This window comes from Cetorhinus maximus, chromosome 31 (assembly GCF_964194155.1).
Source record: "Cetorhinus maximus chromosome 31, sCetMax3.hap1.1, whole genome shotgun sequence".
In the NCBI taxonomy this organism is placed as follows: Eukaryota; Metazoa; Chordata; class Chondrichthyes; order Lamniformes; family Cetorhinidae; genus Cetorhinus; species Cetorhinus maximus.
The window spans coordinates 13,879,219-13,898,436 of record NC_135909.1 but is presented as its reverse complement, the minus strand read 5'-3'; the positions used below and the strand labels follow the sequence as shown (position 1 = coordinate 13,898,436).

The window sequence follows — 19,218 nt, the reverse complement described above, 5'->3', positions numbered from 1 at the left end:
ACATGTTGTTAACGTGGCAGCACGTGAACATTTCAAAGAGTTCTCCTCACAACCTGCTCAACACGTTTCACCGAAAGAGATTATCATTTATCTTAAATATCCTTTCACAAAGAGGGATATTAGGTATCACTCCACGGACATTCCAATGGATTTGGAACGGATTCATTACAAATAATCAGGACTTTCTAAGCACCTCAATCAGCCACAATTTCTTCCAAAGAAACCGCTCTCGACATTCATCTCACTGAAGCAGAGTGTGACCGTGTTGTATCTGTCAATGTGGAGGTGACCAGTTTGGGGTCGCTATCGGCCTGTTCCACCCTAGACTGGGGCAGAATGTAAGGGGGAGGGTTTCCCCGAAGTTCGGAAAACATCGTCATTCGGAAAAATGAGACAGATTGAAAGGAACCAATGAATAAACCCCAGGACCCAGATTGGAAAATCTGTAGATTCCCTTTGGGAAAGTGAATCGGAGCAGAATGAAGGGTGAACATTCCCACTGCCCAGAAGCGGTGAAGACACAGCTCAGTCAGCCCGGCCCCCTCCATTCTCACGCTGGAACATTCCTCACATGGAAATTATTTAACCCAGTGAAATAAATCCTTACAGCCGATAATTTATACAACTGATTGAAGGAATGTCGAGCGTGGTTACCGAGTGACGGTGAAAAGTTTAACATTTGTTCCATTCAACCAAACTGCGATGAAATGTGAACATTTCTTCTCATTGTTAAAAATAATTTGAAGGGTCTGGGTAAAAATGTTCAGTGCTTGTGAGAGTGGGGTCTGGGTGAGCAGCTGGTGAGTGCGACAGGGCCAGTGCTGGATGCAGGAAGCTCCCGTCAGTGTGGGTGGGTCTGATGGGGCTGAGTGATTGACAACTGGCGGTTGTTGGTGTTTCCATCAATCATGGAAATTCCCTCCAACAGTTTATTTTCTTCATTTGATTGTAAACAACTTGAGCAAAAGTGAATCAGTGCAGGAGCATTTTTGGTCTGTATGAAAGCGGGGGTGGGGTACGTGAGGGGAGGAGGGGGGAGGGGGAGGGGGGGGGGTGGAGTGGGGAATGATTTCAGTTGCCATTGTCCAATGGTGAATAGTTTCGACGACAAATCCACTGGGTTTTTCCACTTTGACTTGAGTCCTGCTCCCTGAGGATCTGTTCAGTATTTTTAATTTTGTTTTATGTTGAATCCTCTATGTCCACTGGATGCTGGCACTGAAATGGCTCATACTTCGCGCTGTTGTTGTCTATGAAGCAGGTATTGTCTGCGCGGTGGGCGGAGGCGCTGCTGCCTCACAGCTTCAGGGATCCGGGTTCGGTCGGGTGTCTGTCCGAGTGGAGTTTGCACTTTCTCCCCGTGTCCGCGTAGATTTTCTCCGGTTAGGTAGATTGGCTACGGTAAGTTGCCCCTCAGTGTGTGTCTGTGTGTGTGAGTTTGTGCCTGTGATAGACTAGAGTCCACGTCCTGGGTGAACTCCGCCAAAGCCTATTGCCTGTCCGGATGGTCTCGGACTCCCCGCGTTCCTGAATTGGATGAAGCGGCTCTGGAAAAGTGAGTGACTGCACGGTCTAATGGAGACATACGGTCTAATGGAGACATGTTCAGAGGGCTGTGCCAGAGGGTTTCTTTCAGGTTTTAGGCCTCTTTTGGTCCCTTCGCAACCACCGGATGTCTGCAGAGGAACTCGGAATGCCCAGCCCCTCTTCTCAGGGTGGACTTAATCAGGGGAGAAAATGTTGGTTGAGGAGATAATGAAAGGTCTCGGGGTTTGGTCCGAGATTCCCGGAGCTGGGGGGAATAGCATAACTCGGTGGAACAATGTGAGGTTAGCGGGATACGAGCTTGGGACATTATCCAGTCTGTACTGGGGGACTGCTGGGAAGGAAGTTGTTTTGTCTGCTTATCCAAGCGGAATGTTGGGGGTAGAGCGGCGGTCAGAGCCCGAGGGGAGGGTGAAAGCCTTTCACTGAGTTTCAAGGTTGTAAATCAGATCCTGGAAGTATTGCTGCTGTGTTCCCAGGAGGTGGGGTCTCATTTTTAGAGGAAAAAACTTAAATCAAAACTGAGATGTAGGGCGTTGGAATCTGCTCTGCATCGATTAAATTCTATTCATCTTTGTTTTCCGGAATAAACAAGAGTTGTGAAGCAAAAAGCTTACATCAAGGACCGGTCACTGAAGTAAAAAAAGAATTGGAGACGCGGGACGTTAGAACCTGCTCAGCACCGATTCACATTAACTCAATATTGTGTCCTGGGATAAATAAGTGGTTTTTTGCTGTCTATTACAAAAACAAATAGAATTCTGAAGGTTCTGGCCAGTAACTTCACAATTTCCACTCTTACATCTCTCAGCATCGTCAGCTGCATCCCATTAAGTCCTTGAGACTTACCAACATAAAGTTCAGCCAGTCCGTCCAGTACCTCTTTTCAAACAAGAGTTAAATATAAAAGAAGGCAGTTGTAAATTGTGGATGGAGAAAATGAGCACTTCTGTTAAAGAGGATTTAAAGGAGAAGAGGGAAACCTTTGTGATAAAGAAGTAGGATTAGCAGAAATAAAAATAACAATAAGTGGAATGAAGGAAGCGGGGTTTTCATGGCTGATTGCCGAATTTCTCAAAGATTCTTTTAATAGAGATTGAAAATCCATTTTTCGACGCCTTTAAGGAAATTAAAATTGATGGAAGCCTATCCTCATCTATAATGCATCATATCTTATTTAACAAGTATCATGTGGGTAGATGGGATTTAAGGAATTGGAGGCATATCCCATTATAATGATGATTATAAGATCCTGGTGAGGGCTAGGGAAAAGTTTTCGGAAGAACAGCAAGACCTTGGAGAGCGTACAGTGGAGATTTACTGGAATGGTATGAGCGGTGAGGGATCCCGTATGTGGATGGACTGGGGAAAATAACTGCCAGTGTTCTTCTTATCACAGGGAACGTTAAGGGGAGATCTAATATAGGTATTTAAAATCATCCCAACTATTTTCTTTCTCGTACAATTCGGTTTAGCAATTAACAGAATGTTTGACAACCAATGAAGAGTACATACACTCTGCAAGATTTTGCTATTGTCATAATTTAATTTGTGAGGAAATGTCTCACATTGGTCCATTCCATACAGTCCCTGACCTGATGTGATAGAAATTCCTTTCACTTACAGAAGCTGCATTTCCAACATTGCGCACCAGGCTGCTCATTCAGAACCTTCCTGCCAACTTTTGATGGATGGAAAAAGGGTGTGAGACTGTGTTCTAAAACTCAGACAGGTGACCAGGTGACTGAGAGTTTAAGGTGCTGGATTGCTAATCTATTGTGTTCTGCATACATGGGTTCCAATCCAATCCTTGCTGCTAGTTTGTGGATATTATTTATTAATTGTTGCTTCCTGTTTTGTTACATTTTGAATGAAATAGAACTGAAATCCGTTGCTTGTCAATATCTCACTGGAGATCACGGATTTGTTCAGACTTCATCAAACCTGAGACTGACAATTACAGTTCTTCACCCAAATTATACTGGAATGATTATCAGACAGGATTCATGAAAGGAGGCAACGGAAAAAGTTAATGACGATGGAGCAGAAACATAACATTATCCTCGGGAACACATTTAAGTTGAAATTTGCTTGATGAGTTCAGTGAGTGAGCAAGTTTGATCAAATGAACTTTAAAGTGATGGGCTGTCTAATTAATCCTATGAAGGATAGAGCGGACTGTTTGTTTTTGTGGTGAGATGTGGGAAAAGGTGGAGGAGCAGGAAGCTATGTACAGACATCATTAAAAGCTAGTGGACAGGAAGGTAAAAATACTGTAATAATGCTAGTAGAATACAAAGGATTGGAGCTCATGCTACAGCTTTATAAAACTCTGTTTAGATCCCATTTAGATCACTGTGTTCAGTTCCGGACAACACACTTCAGGAAAGAGAGATTGGCCTCCGAGTGGGAGCAGCAGAATTTCACAAGAGTGATACCAGCCTCAAATGATGACGGATTTCAAAGACTAGTCTCGTAGAGCCTTGAATATCGAAGATTAAGGGGCGACCTAACTGAGATATATATGATGATTAAATGATTTGACAGGGTAGATCGGGAGGAACTATTACCTCTGGCGGGGGAAGACCAGGAGAAGGGGACATAACCTTCAAATTAAAACGAAGCCTTTCGGGGGTAACTTCACGAAGCACTCCTTCACACAAAGGCTGGTGGAAATAATGAATTCTCTCCCTCAATCAAGCGTTAAAGCTGGGAGTCAATCAAAAATTTCCAAACTGAAACTGATGGCTTTTGTTTGGTAAGAACTTTAAGAATTACAAAACAAAGAGGGATAGACGGAGCTAAAATACAGACCAGTCATGTGTTCATTAAATGGCAGAACAGGCATGAGGGAAGAATACTTTACTTCTATAAAAGCTGAGTGCTCCGTGCACCATCAGCTCATCAAGTAGATGTATTGTCTGGATAAAGCGTTCTGTTTAGAACAGGATTTACTGAACTGAGGCACGTTATTGCAGAACAAATAAGTCACTTCTAGATTTTCCTTTGAAAACATAGAAACTAGGAGCAAACTTCCAGTTTGTTGATATATTGAATTGAAATAAACTGGAATTACAGTGCAAATGAATTCATATTGAAAATCAAATCTTACTTTCAGTTAAATTACGTGGAAGAATTAAATTACAAACAAGAACTCAAGTGACCTGTGAGCTCAAACACAGAGAGAGTAAATTTCAGAGTGAAGACTTAAAAATTTCAATTTTTTGCAAGTGAGGGTTAAGTGCAGAGGAGGAAGGAGCTGCTGTGTAATTTTAACCGAGATACTGCAGCAAAAGTACAAGAGCGAAGGAGTTGAACTCTCTAAATAACGAGAACTTTAATTAAATAGACAACTCATTTCAGTGAAATGTTGGGACAGCTGAGAGCTGTTGCCTACACATCCTGTGCTCTGTGGGAACTCCAAATAAGACTGATGATAATAGTCAGATTCATAATACATTAGCGAACCAAGCAGACCACAGAAAGTGCAGAGGAGAGATGGTAAAAAGGAAATTAGATCAGAAGAGAGAGTGTATGAGAAAAGATTTGCAGGTAACAACCGAAAACACAGAAGATTTTTTACCAGCATAAGGGCAGTCACTGAAAGGGGAGCTGATTTGGAGATCCTGTGCGGGGAGAGGGCGTGGCTGACGTACTAAATGAGAACATACAAACAAACCAATTAGCAGCAGGAGTAGGTCACTCAGCCCCTCGAGCCTGCCCCGCCATTCAGTAAGACCCTGCCTGATCTGATTGTAACCTCAACCTCACATTCCTGCCTCCCCCCAAGAACCTTTCACCCCTCCTTGTTAATCAAGAATCTATCTAACTCTGTCTTAAAAATATTCAAAGTCTCTGCTTCCACCAGCTTTTGAGGAAGAAAGCTCCAAAGACGCTCGACCCTCGGATAGAAAAGAAATTCTTAACTCTGTCTGAAATGAGAGTCCCCTTATTTCTAAACAGTGACCCCTAGTTCCAGAATTTGCTACAAGAGGAAACGTGCTCGCCACCTCCACCCTGTCAAGACCCTCAGGATCTTAAAGGTTTGAGTCTAGTTGCCTCTTACTCTCCTGAACTCCAGGCGATACAAGCCTAACCTGTTCAACTTCACCACATAAGACAACCGGCCCATTCCTGGTATTCGCCTCGTAAACTTTGCACTAAACCTGTCATCACAAAATAAGCGGATGCTGCTAATGTCATTCGTGGGGAAATTGGACAGGATGAAAATGGATGAAGTGGAAGCTATCACAAGGCTGGCACCGCTCACAGTAGAAAAGCTGCTCAATCCGCATCGGATACACCTTGGATTACTGAGGGAATGAAGGGTGGAAATAGCGGGGATTCGAGCCACAATCTTTCAATCCTCCTTGGATATGGGAGTGAAGCCAGACGACTGCAGGTTGTTCATGTTACATCCGTGTTTAAAATGGAGAGGGATAAACCCAGTAACTACAGAGCAGTTAGTCTCATGCCGGTGGTGGGGAAACGTTTAAAGACAATAATCCAGAACAAAATTCATTGTCACTCGGTAGAACATGAGTTGATAAATGATAACCAGCACAGATTGGTTAACAGAAAATCAGCACTGAAATACTTAATAAAGCTCTTTGATGACGTGTCAGAGAACATTGACCAGGGAAGTGAGGATGATGATGTGTGTCTGGACTTCCAAAGGGATTTGAAAAAGTCCCACATAATGAACTTGGTAAAATTCCAGCAGCTGGGATTAAAGGGGCAGCGACAGCATGGATACAAAATTGAATAAGGGACAAAAAGGGTAAAGTAGTGGCGAGCTCTGAAGAAGAGTCATACGGACTCAAACGTTAACTCTGTTCCTCTCTGCACAGATGCTGCCAGGGCTGCTGAGTTTTTACAGCATTTTCTGTTTTATTGTAAATTTTAATAACTTCCAGCCTATATTCAAGTTTGCTGATAACAATAGGTTGGTGACATGGTTAGTAGCGTCTGTGGGAGCAGCAAGTTTCAAAGGGTCATTGACAGATTCAGTGAGAGAATAAAACTGTGGCCGGTGGTGGTCAACATTGGGAAGAGTGAGGTCGTCCATCTTGAACTAAAGAAAGATCCGAGAATTTCCTAAACAGTCAATAACTTGGGACTATGCCGGAGGAGCTGAGAGTGAAAGCTGAGTGAGACCGGAGGGTGGAGAAAGAACAGCGGCAGAGCTGCCCGAGAGCAGCCGCGAGGGAGAGAGAAGGAGAGAAGAGTGAGAGTGGCGGGGGATAAAGAGCTGAGAGGAAGGGGCTGGAGCAAACCGGCCATGTTCAAAATATTCAATGCTTGATATCACAGGAAAGGAGGTAACTGGTTAGTTTGTGCCGATTTCTCTGTTTTTCTCTTTCTAAACTTGGACATTGATTGAAACTAGGAGATGAGAATTTTTAAAAAAATCAATCAGGGTAAGTATAACAGTAAGTGCCAGTGTAATAACTGGACTCAATGATAATCATGGGGAAAACTCTCTGCTGCTTGGAGTCATACCTACCACAGAGGAAGATGTTTGTGGTTGCTGGAGGTCAATCACCTCAGCTCCAGGACATCATTGCAGGAGTTCCTCAGGGTAGTGTCCTCGGCCCAACAATCTTCAGCTGCTTCATCAATGACCATCCTTCCAAAATAAGGTCAGAAACCTGATGACTGCACAAAGTTCAGCACCATTCACGTCTCTTTGGATACTGAAGCAGTCCATCACCAAGTGCCAGGAAGGTTTGGATGAGGGAAATTAATGTACTATCGTCAAGTGTGAAGGCAAATGGTGAGTGTAATTCAAAGATTCTAAGAAGGGGATATAGATAGGGAAATCATGTTAGATTATTGTTCTGGAGCTCCTCCAGAATGTAAGCAGCAGGGATGATAAAGGGGAGCCAGTTGTATTCCAAAAGACATTCTATAAGGTGCCACATAAAATGTCACGACACAAGATAAGAGTACATGTTGTTATGGTTCATATATTACCATGGATTGAGAACTGGCTAACTAACAGGAAACAGAGGGTCAGGATAAATGGGTCATTTTGAGGTTGGCAAACTATAACTAGTAGACAGATACAGAGTTCAGTGTTGGGGCCTCTACTATTTATGATCGATGTTAATGATTTGAATGATGGGATCCACTGTATTGTAGCAAAATTTGTTGACGACGCAATTATAGGAATCAAATCAAGTTGTAAAGTGGATACAGAGAGTCTGCATAGATATGTGGATGTTCAAGTGAGTGGGGATAAAATGGCAGATGTAGTACAATGTAGTAAAATGACAGGTTGCCCACTTCTGCAAGAAGCATAGGAGAGAGGAATATTACTTACATGGAGAGAGACTGCAGAATCCTGTGGTACAGAGGGATCCTTGTACAAGAATTACAAAAAATGTTTAGATGACATTGCAGAATGCTGCAGTACAGATGGATATGTGTGCCACTGTATAAGAATCATTGAAAAAAAGTTAGCATGCAGGTGCATCAAATACTTAGGAGGGCATGCAGAATGTTGGTCTTAATTGCAAGGGGACTGGAATAGAAAAGCGGAGAAGCTTTGCTGCAACTGTACAGGGCATTGGCGAGACGAAACCTAGAATAATGGGTGCTGATTTGGTCTGATTACTGAAGGATGGACATTACTTGCATTGAAGACAGTTCCCAAGAAAGGTGACTGGGATATTCCCTCGACTGAGGGGGTTTTCTAATGAGGAAGTGTTGATCAGGTTGGATCTAGACTTATTGGAGTTTCGAATGACTTAACTATATGATAGTGAATGAGCATCTGGCAATGAGTGACCAAAATATGTGAGAGACAGAAATTCAGTTCGAGCAGAAAGGTCACATACATGCTGGTTATCACCTCAAGTAGGGCCAATAAGGACGGAATGAGTGGTAAACTGAGCACGTTAAATTCCCATCAGCACTAACAGGTAAAACAAGACAGGAAACAATCAGAGGCACACAAATAATAATTTACTTTAATCTGCATTTAATACAATCCCGAAGGAATGAAACGTTTATGATAATTATGGTTACTTATTATTATGGTTAATATTATTAATCATGGGGACGGAATTCCATAAATTAAACCAGTGATTAAGAAGGAATAACAATTACTGTCCAGATAATGATGAACTGTGTATTTGGTGCGATGCTGTCTCCGCTATGCTGATAGTTTTGTCCTTCTCGGTGGTTCATGTCACAGGGAGGACGCTGCTGTTCAAATAAAGATGGCGAATTACTGCAGGGTGTCCTATAGATCGGAAAACCTGCGGCTAAGTTCCCCTCCGAGTCACTCATCATCCTGACTTGTAAATATATCGCCGTTCCATCACTGTCGCTGGGTTAAAATCCTGGAACTTCCTTCCTAACAGCACTGTGGGTGTACCTACACCACACGGAATGCAGCGGTTCAAGAAATCAGCCCACCACCACCTTCTCAAGGGCAACTCGGGATGGACAAATAATTCCGGCCCAGTCAGCGAAGCCAACATCCCGTGAATTAACTTTAAAAAATATGACTTTAACGATATTGTTTCCATCTAAGAGGATGTTTTTTTCCATTCAGATAATGAAACAGTAATAGTGAAGAGGAGGTGGCCACTCAGGGCATTTGCGCCTGTGCCAGTTCTTTGGGAGGAATGGGCCGAGGGAAAGGGGAAAGCATTGGCTGCGATGCGTTTGCAGCATTTACAGTTTATATCCATCTGTGAATAAACACCATACCAGAGATTAGCTGAAGATTGAATTTTTGCACTGGAAGCAAGAAACTGATGCGAATAACAGACATGATTGTGGGCAACAGAAAATACTCCCTTTTGGCATTAATGAGAATGCAAATGGCAGAGGATGGTTTCGATCCATCGACCTCTGGGTTATGAGCCCAGCACGCTTCCGCTGCGCCACTCTGCTGCTTGGTGTTTAACGTCTGCTGTTCCATTATGGTTTTAAAGTGTTTCACATGTTTAGAATACATTTCCTGCTGTGGAATTGTGCTCTCTGGTGTTGAGAAATGTTCTTTGTTGTTGTGTAAAATGCTTCCCTGCAGTACAAACGAGTTCCCGGTTGAAAAAATATGATGGCCGAGCCAGCGAATCTCATATCCATTGAATTTTTTAAAAAGTTCCGCTCTGTTGCACTTCTCAGCTCTGGCCAGTAGATGTCAGCACACTCAGAGAGCGACAGAACAGACAAGAACCGTTCATATTTTATTGGACGGCGAAGGGGGATATCTGGAATTACTAACGGTGGAGCTGACATTTCATAATACTTTGTTATACCAAACAGAAGTTGTGCTGAAACCGTCAGATTGTTGTTTTGTATTTGAGAGTGAGATACATTCTTCACTGGCCTTTTCTGGCCCATTTAGTGAACGTGGGATTCAATATCTATGTCACTTACTGGTACTGTATGAAACTGAGAGACATTCTGAAGCTGTCAGTCTTGGTTACTGTATGTAAGTGTGGAGACATTGTCAGTGGAACTGCCAATGTGTTTGAATTTATCCTGACAGTCACTCTCTTGGACAGTATATTTGTGTTATATTCCATTCCTATCTGTATCATTGTTTTCTGAGACTGAGAGAGGTGGGTTACATTGTGAAACTGTCAGTGGAACTGTATGTGTGGAAGGATTTTGCTCTATCAGTCAGCTTCTGGTGCTGAAAGTGAGTGTTGGAGTCATTCTGTGTCTCTCATTCTCTGGTACAATATACCTGTGTCATATTCAGACTGCATATTGCATTTTCTGGTATTGTGTGAGTGTCTGGACACTTTTTGACTTGCCAGTTGAACTGTAGGTGTGGAAGTGTTTTATGCTCAGTCACTTTCTGGTAATGCAAATGAGTTAGGGACTCATTCTGAATCTCTTAATGGTGTGTGTGTGTGTTTAACTCTATCAGACAGTACTTCTGTATGTGAACATGGAAATCATTCTGAATCTGAAGTCTTTGGTGCCCTTTTTTTATTCATTCGTGGGATGTTGGCTTCGCTGGCTAGGCCAGCAGTTATTGTCCATCCTTAGTTGCCCTTGAGAAGGTGGTGGTGAGATACCTTCTTGAACCACTGCAGTGCATGTGGTGCAGGTACATCCTCAATACTAATCAGAAGGGAGTTCCAGGATTTTGACCCAGCGACAGTGAAGGAACAGCAATATATTTCCAAGTCAGAATTTTGAGTGTAGTATCCATTCTTTATCCATTACATACATGTCAGACTCTCGTAACGTGTGTGAGCGTAGCATTCAAAGCAGATTTGTCAATGGCACTCTGTATCTGTGATATTGTAAAGGAAGTGTGGGAATCATATGTTTCTTTCATCACTTGGTTGTGTTTGTGTGCATGAGATTCATTCTGTATCTGTCAGTGGGATTAATTTTATGTCTGTCAAACTTTGGTGTTATAAAAAATTGTGAGATTCAATTGGTGTTTTTTAATCATCGGTATTGTATGTGAAAGTGGAATTTACAGTGTGTGTGTGTTAGTGTGTGGTCTTCCATTTGTATCCGTCAGCATCTGTTACTCTATGTGATGCTTGGACTCTTTCTAAATCTCTCAGTGGTACAATTGGTGTGTCATATTTCTTTAGTATCACTCAGATTCAGCTATTGTGAGTGAGTGCAGTGAACAGCCTGTATCTTTCAACATCTGGCACTGAAAATGTGCTTGAGAATTATTCTCAGCTTCTGTGTGAGTGTGGGATTCATTATATAACCTTCAGTCTCTGGGACTAATTATATGTTTTGATTCATTCCACATACATTTCCAGCAAAACAACAAGCCACGGATATGGTAGGTTTAAAGAAAACAATGTGTGTCAGCTTTGGCTGAGTATTAAACCTTTGTCACTGTGAACACAATTGTGAAAGATAATGTATCCTTCAATCTGATCCTGGATTGGTCTGCAAGTGTAACTCCAGCTTGTACGAAACAATTTGATATGTGGCATTCAGTCTGATTCTGAGTCAGAATTTCCACACAAATGCAAAATGGAGCTCAGTCCTGAATTGGTAAAGTATCTTTAATTTGACACTGTGTGAGGATTTAGAATTAGCATGGAGTTTATAGCTCAATCCATAGTCATCAAATTAATTTTGTATCCTAGTTTCATAATCAGGGTGCTTTTAACTAGAATCTGAGTTTGGATCTCAGGTTATACTCGCTTTCAGAATATCTCAAACTGATAATGTAATTGAGATTTGGATTTGCATCTAATGCATGTGTCAGGACACAATGTGGGAATTAATACTGCAATTTATAAACTAGTGAAGTGTGCAAATATTGGACTGCTGCAAACATGGATCTCAGTGTACATTATTAAGGTTAAGCCTGTAAACTTGAAACTGGAAACATGGATCAGTTTTATTTGACATTTAGTTTGTAGCTGAGGCTGTACTATTGTGGAATTGACCTGGTGAAAATTGGATCGTGGGTGAGAATGTGGACTACCCGTCTGTGGTACTGAGTCGAGGTAACATGGAAACAACATCTATCTCTCCTGCACAGTTTGATTGATGGATGGAAAGTGTGACTCTGGAATTATTTCTGCTGTCTCGGATAGTGAAATTGATGACCTGTCTGTGTCTCTGCGCTCTGTCAGTGATAATATACGTACTGTGTGGGAGGAGCAGGCGGGAATATTCATTCTAGCTTGGCTGGAGGAAACACCCTATTTATTCTGGTTCCTTCAATTATTTGCCTGTTGGAAAAAAGTATATTTTAGGACTCAAGTACAGGTGGGGTGAAAGATACGGATTCCGTCAGTCAAACTTCTATAATTAACCATTGTGAAAGGTTTGAGAGGGTTTAGCCAGGCTCTAGCTCTGATTGGTCAGTCCATTCTCATCCCAAATCTTCAACCAATCGGAGAGCCAGGTAGCAGGAATTGGAAGTGCCGATTGGCTTATATTTTCAAACTCGAAAAGCCCGCCAATTTGACGGAAAAAAAGACAACAGCCGAACGGCTGAATTTCCAGGCAATTTTAATCTCACACTTTAGGAGCTGTAATATTGCATTCTGCGTCACAGAATCCTGGCGCTATTTTAGGAACAGGTTAAATTTATCAATCTCTTATCTGTAACCGGCGGTAACAAAGCAGCGATTTAAAACAGAGCCAATCTCAGCTCACTGGAAACGCAATAACATAGATTACCAACCGACTCCTTCACACAGGCTTCTTCGGGACAGAGAGAAACGGCTGATTTCTGATCCTGTCCCCTGAAAGCGGCCGGGAATGTTACAATCGGAAGAGCGGAGCGCTCCAGCAGCCACACGCTCAGCATAGCTGCCCTTTCTCAGGAGCCTGTGGACACGGCCCGCGGGGAGCTGCAGTCCAGCCCGGGAGGAGCGAGACTTGGCTTTGGCTTTGTCCTGGGCTCTACCGCCGGTCTTTCTACAATCTTACACACACTTACACCACGAATGAAGAATTCCTCCCGCACTCAACCTTCCCCAATCTTCTGGGGAATGCAGTCGGCCTCCTTCTGAATGGTCAATGTGTTCGGAAACTCATTGGGTGGCTTTTATAACCAATCAGAGAGCAGCCTATTTCACCAGCTTTCAAAGATCAATGAGAAAATGGGCCGGAGATTGACTGAGCCAAACTGGTAGAGCTGAAACGGGTTTTCAAATTGAACATTAGCGCCAATGTATTTGAGAATGGCTGAAAAAAAGAGACATGTCAAAGCTTTGCCTTCTGCACTCAACAGGACACTCGCAAGAAAACCAATATAAGGGGAAGACAACAATTTATACTGATAGAGAATATACTTCAGGGTGGAAAGTAACGGTCTTTGGCCCGGTCATGAGCTTGTGTGATACACAACGCGAAATGATCTGATCAGGGTAGCCATTACCCTGCAGGATGCCTTTGATGAGCCCGATTTCAGCATCAAGCTTGCACGGTGAGCAAATGGCTCGGGCCCTATTTACAAAGTTGCCGATAAGACCAATCTTACAGAGCGTGGGACTGTAAGAATCCCAACGCGTATATTGACCAGTGAAGGTCGGCTTGCGGTAAACCTGCTAGAGAATCCTCTGGAAGATTTCTCAACTAGTGTGTCAAGGAAGGGGAGTTATTTTGACTGCTCCATTTCATAGGTGAATTTGAGCGCAGGACGGAGCCCATAAAGACATGTAAGGAAATTGTTACATGCAGCTGCGGATTTAAATATAGCAAACGTATCATCCACATATCGGAAATATGCGAGAGGGCGGGGGTGAGGCGTCTTTCCACCCAAGACCCGAATTTTACGTTCGAAAAACGTGAGTGATGAAAACGTTTGATGTATTTTATTTCATTAGTCCTTTATTTCCTTGTTGGAAATTCCACCACACTTTCTGTTGTTCTTTATCTCATTTTGGAAACCACAGAGATTAAATCCACGGGTCCGGAATTGTGGTCTGACCACGGGTAAGGCTAAAAAATGTACCGCTGCTGCGATGGCTGGGAATCGAACCCAGGTCAACTGCTTGGAAGGCAGCTATGCTCATCACTATACCACCATCGCACACTTCTTCAAATTACAGTCAGCATTTATAGTACCGCGAAACACACTATATCTTTGGCATTTTGTGTCTGATTGATAAACTGTTTTGCAATAACTCTCACCATGTTCATCGACACCAACACCCATCTAGGACCCTCCACCCCTGCCTGTCCCTCCATCCCCACCCCATCTTCCAATCCCAGCCCCGGCCGTGTATTCACTATACCCCCTGACCTTCCCCTCTCCGACGCTGAACGTTCAGTGCTCAGCAAAGGACTTAGTTTCATACCCTTACGCCCTCATCTCAATGAATTTTGGGCTTGGCACGATGATGAACTCTTCTTCCGCCGTCTTCATCTCCGTGCTCACTTCTTTGGGCAGGAGTCCTCCCCCCGTTCACCGAATCCTTTCACCCACCTCCAGGATTCTCCCTCCACCTGGGCCCCTCCCTCTGGATTCTTACCTTCTCTTGATCTTTTCATTGAGAACTGTCGGCGTGACATTAGTCGTCTCAATTTCTCTGCTCCTCTCACCAATTCTAACCTGTCTCTCTGAACTTACTGCACTCCATTCTCTCAGGTCCAACCCCAACATTGTCATCAAACCCGCTGACAAGGGTGGTGCTGTTGTTGTCTGGCGCACTGACCTCTACCTCGCGGAGGCTGAGCGTCAACTCACAGACACTTCCTCCTACCTCTCTCTGGACCATGACCCGACCACTGAACATCAAGCCATTGTTTCCAGGGCTGTCACTGACCTCATCTCCTCTGGAGATCTTCCTCCCACAGCTTCCAACCTGATAGTTGCCCAACCTCAGACGGCCAGCTTCTACCTCCAACCCAAAATCCACAGACAGAACTGTCCCAGCAGACTGATCATGTCAGCCTGTTCCTGCCCCACGGAACTCATTTCTCGTTATCTTGACTCCCTTCTCTCTCCCCTTGTCCAGTCCCTTCCCACCTACGTCCGTGATTCCTCTGACACCTTACGTCACATCAACAATTTCAGGTTACCTTGCCCCAACCGCTTCCTCTTCACCATGGACGTCCAATCCCGCTACACCTCCATCCCCCACCAGGATGGTCTGAGGGCTCTTAGCTTCTTCCTTGAAAAGAGGCCCGAACAATCCCCAACCATCACTACTCTCCTCCGTCTGGCTGAACTTGTTCTCACCCTGAACATTTTCTCCTTTAACTCCTCTCATTTCCTCCAAATAAAAGGTGTGGCTATAGGTACCCGCATGGGCCCCAGCTATGCCTGTCTCTTTATGGGATATGTGGAACATTCCTTGTTCCAGGCCTACTCCGGCCCCCTCCCACAACTCTTTCTCTGGTACATCGATGATTACTTCGGTGCTGCTTCATGCTCTCGTCGGATACTGGAAAAATTTATTAATTTTGCTTCCAATCTCCACCCCTCCATCATTTTCACATGGTCCATCTCTGACACTTCCCTTCCCTTCCTTGACCTCTCTGTCTCAATTTCTGTTGATGGACTGTCCCCCAATATCCATTACAAGCCTACCGACTCCCAGAGCTATCTCGACTACAGCTCCCCACACCCCGCTTCCTGTATGGACTCCATCCCATTCTCTCAGTTCCTTCGCCTCCGTCGCATCTGTTCTGATGATGCTACCTTCAAAAGCAGTTCTTCTGACATGTCCTCCTTCTTCCTTAACCGAGGTTTTCCACCCACGGTCGTTGACAGGGCCCTCAACCGTGTCCGGCCCATCTCCCGTGCATCCACCCTCACGCCTTCTCCTCCCTCCCAGCAACATGATAGCGTCCCCCTTGTCCTCACTTATCACCCCACCAGCCTCCACATTCAAAGGATCATTCTCCGCCATTTCCGCCAACTCCATCATGATGCCACCACCAAACACATCTGCCCTTCACGCCGCCTGAGGGAATTCCGTAGGGATCGTTCCCTCCGGGACACCCTGATCCACTCCTCCATCACCCCCTAATCCTCAACCCCCACCTATGGCACCTCCCCATGCCCACGCAGAAGTTGCAACACCTGCCCCTTCACTTCCTCTCTCCTCACCGTCCAAGGGCCCAAGCACTCCTTTCATGTGAAGCAGCATTTCACTTGCATTTCCCCTAACTTAGTCTACCGCATTCGTTGCTCCCATTGCGGTCTGCTCTACATTGGAGAGACCAAAAGCAAAGTGGGCGACCGCTTTGCAGAACACCTGCGGTCTGTCCGCAAGAAAGACCCAAACCTCCCTGTCGCTTGCCATTTTAACATTCCACTCTGCTCCCTTGCCCACATGTCTGTCCTTGGCTTGCTGCAGTGAAGCCCAACGCAAACTGGAGGAACAGCACCTCATCTTCCGACTAGGCACTTTACAGCCTTCTGGACTGAATATTGAATTCAACAACTTTAGATCTTGAACTCCCTCCCCCATTCCCACCCCCATTCCGTTTCTTCCCACTACCTTTTGTTTTTTCCATATATAGATTTTTCTTTTCCCACCTATTTCCATTATTTTTAAATATATACCTGTAATGCCCTGTCAGTCTTTCCACCGCACCCCCACTAGAGCTGTACCTTGAGTGTCCTGCCATCCATTCTTAATTAGCACATTCTCTTAGATAATATCACCACCTTTAACACGTCTTTGTTCCTTTGTCTGTGACATCTTTTGATTATCTGCTCCTATCACTGCTTGCTTGTCCCTACTACCACACCCCGCCCAACTTCTCTCTCCCCCCCCACCCCCCACCTTAAACCAACTTATATTTCACCCTGCTCCTAATTTTACTCAGTTCTGCTGAAGGGTCATGAGGACTGGAAACGTCAACTCTTTTCTTCCCTGCTGATGCTGCCAGACCTGCTGAGTTTTTCCAGGTAATTCTGTTTTTGTTTTGGATTTCCAGCATCCGCAGTAGTTTTTTGTTTTTATTCAGAATAATTTCCCGGCCCCGCTCTCTGGAATCAGGTCTGGCAGTATCTCTCGTGAAGAATCAAACATTAACTCTGTCCCTCTCTCCACTGATGCTGCCAGACCTGGAACAGGGCGAACGTTTCGATTCCAATGTGACTTCTTCGCCAGTTCCGGGAGGCTCTGCTTCACTCGCCACAGATGCTGCCGGAGTTGCAGAGTTATTTTCAACAGCTTCTTTGTTTTTATTTCAGAATGTCAACAAAGCCAGGCCATTCAGGAGAGACTTTAAAAATATTGTTTCACGCAAAGATAGAGGTGTGAAACTGTCTTCCCTAATAAGCAGTAAATGCTGCCTCAATGAATAATTCCAAATCCGTGAGTAATAGTTTTTTGCGAGGCAACAGTATAAAGGATATGGAATCAAGGCAGTTGGATGGAGCTAAGGCACAGATCAGCCATTGTCTAACTGAGTGTTGGAACAGGAAGGAAGGACTGAATGACCTTCTCCTGTCCCCCCCACAGAGACCCGGAACTCTGGGCTCAGACAATCTCTTCAGGATCTGTCTCCATGGATTCTCGTCATTCTAGACTCGTGCACTCGCGTCAGGATCACACTTCACAAATAATCACTGACATGATCGGATTCTCCCACTTTTATTGCTATATTTTCAGCTGCAGTACTTTTAAAACTCCTGTTTTATAATTAGAGTGAATTTTACTGTTTTTATAAAATGAACAACTTTGAACTTGCGCCTAACACAGGGATCCAGGCAGGGATGGAAAGTCCAACTTAGAGTGAGTGAAGAAGAGTCTCTGAGGTTGAAAAGTGCACCGATGTCTTCAACATCTCAGGAGGGCTCGTCCAGGAATTACACCTGACAACTCGAGCAAACTAATTTAAAGAACACCCCTAAATGAGAATAATACCACTAAAGACTGGAACAACGAGGCAGCCAGGGACGCTACATCAACCAAAGATAACTTTCATTGTCTCCCAAATCCTTTTAACCAACCTGTCACATCACAATTGTTAAGTCAGAAAATGTACGAGTTACACCACAGCTCCGGTAGTGACAGAGAATGTGAAACTGGGTCCATGTCTCACATGAATGACCTTTCACCAGAACTGGGAAAAGTTAGTTTTGTAATTAGTTGTAAGCCTGTGTAAGCAAAGAAAAAAAAAATCAAAAGCGACAGCCTTAAGAAAGCCTCTAGGACTGAGGTAATGGCAATCAGCACGTAAATGCATTGAATGGGTACATTAATGCTGATGAACTTCCAGCAAACTCTAGTGGACTCACTTCGGTGACTCTTCATGCTCTGTTTGGACCTGGAAAAATATATCAAATTTGCTTCCAATTTCCACCCCTCCATCACCTTCACATCGTCCATATCCAGCACTTCCCTTCCCTACCTTGACATCTCTGTCTCCATTTCTTGTAATAGACTGCCCACCAATATTCAAATCCAGCTCACCGACCCCCACAGCTACCTCGACTACAGCTCCTCACACCCTGCTTCCTGTAAGGGCTCCATCCCATTCTCTCAGTTCCTTCAGCACCTTCGCATGTGTCCCGATGAGGCACCTTTCCAAAACGGCGCTTCTGACATGACTTCCTTCTTCCTTAATCCAGGTTTCCCACCGACTGTGTTTGGCCGTGCCCTCAACCATGTCCCGCACATCTCCCGCGCCTCTAGTCCTCACACTTTCCCCTCCCTCACAGAACCACGATAGGGTCCCCCTTGTCCACACTTTCCACCCCACCAACCTCCATATTCAAAGAATCATCCTCCGCCATTTCATCCAACCCAATCGTGATGCCACCACCTTCCCCTCATCCTCCCAGACCACCTCCACCCCCCCACCCCACCCCCAAACCGTCAGCATCCCAGAGGGACCGTTCCCTCGGGGACAATCTGGATCACACCTCCATCACTCCCAACACCTCATCCCCTTCCCATGGCACCTTCCCATGCAATCGAAGAAGGTGCAACAATTGCCCCTTTACCTCCTCCCTCCTCACCATCGAATGGCCAGAATACTCCTTTCAGGTGAAGCAGGGCTTCACTTGCACCTCTTCCAATTTGGTCAACTGCATTCACTGCTCCCAATGCGGCCTCCTCTACATTGGGGACATCAAACCCAGACTGCGTGACCACTTTGCGGAACACCTTTGGTCTGTCTGCAAGCACGACCCAGACATGTCTGTCACTTGCCATTTCAACACACCATCCTGCTCTCATGCCCACATGTCCCTCCTTGGCCTGCTGCAATTTTTCAGTGAAGCTCAACACAAACTGG

General features: G+C 44.5%; 2 non-coding genes across 2 annotated transcripts; both read right to left on the bottom strand.

The window, feature by feature from the left end:
* Positions 1-9,381: 9,381 nt before the first annotated feature.
* trnam-cau (transfer RNA methionine (anticodon CAU)) lies at positions 9,382-9,453 on the bottom strand. Its single transcript has one exon. It is a non-coding gene; the product is annotated as a tRNA-Met (tRNA).
* Positions 9,454-13,975: 4,522 nt separating this feature from the next.
* Positions 13,976-14,047, bottom strand: trnag-ucc (transfer RNA glycine (anticodon UCC)). The gene has a single exon. It is a non-coding gene; the product is annotated as a tRNA-Gly (tRNA).
* Between the last annotated feature and the right edge of the window lie 5,171 nt (positions 14,048-19,218).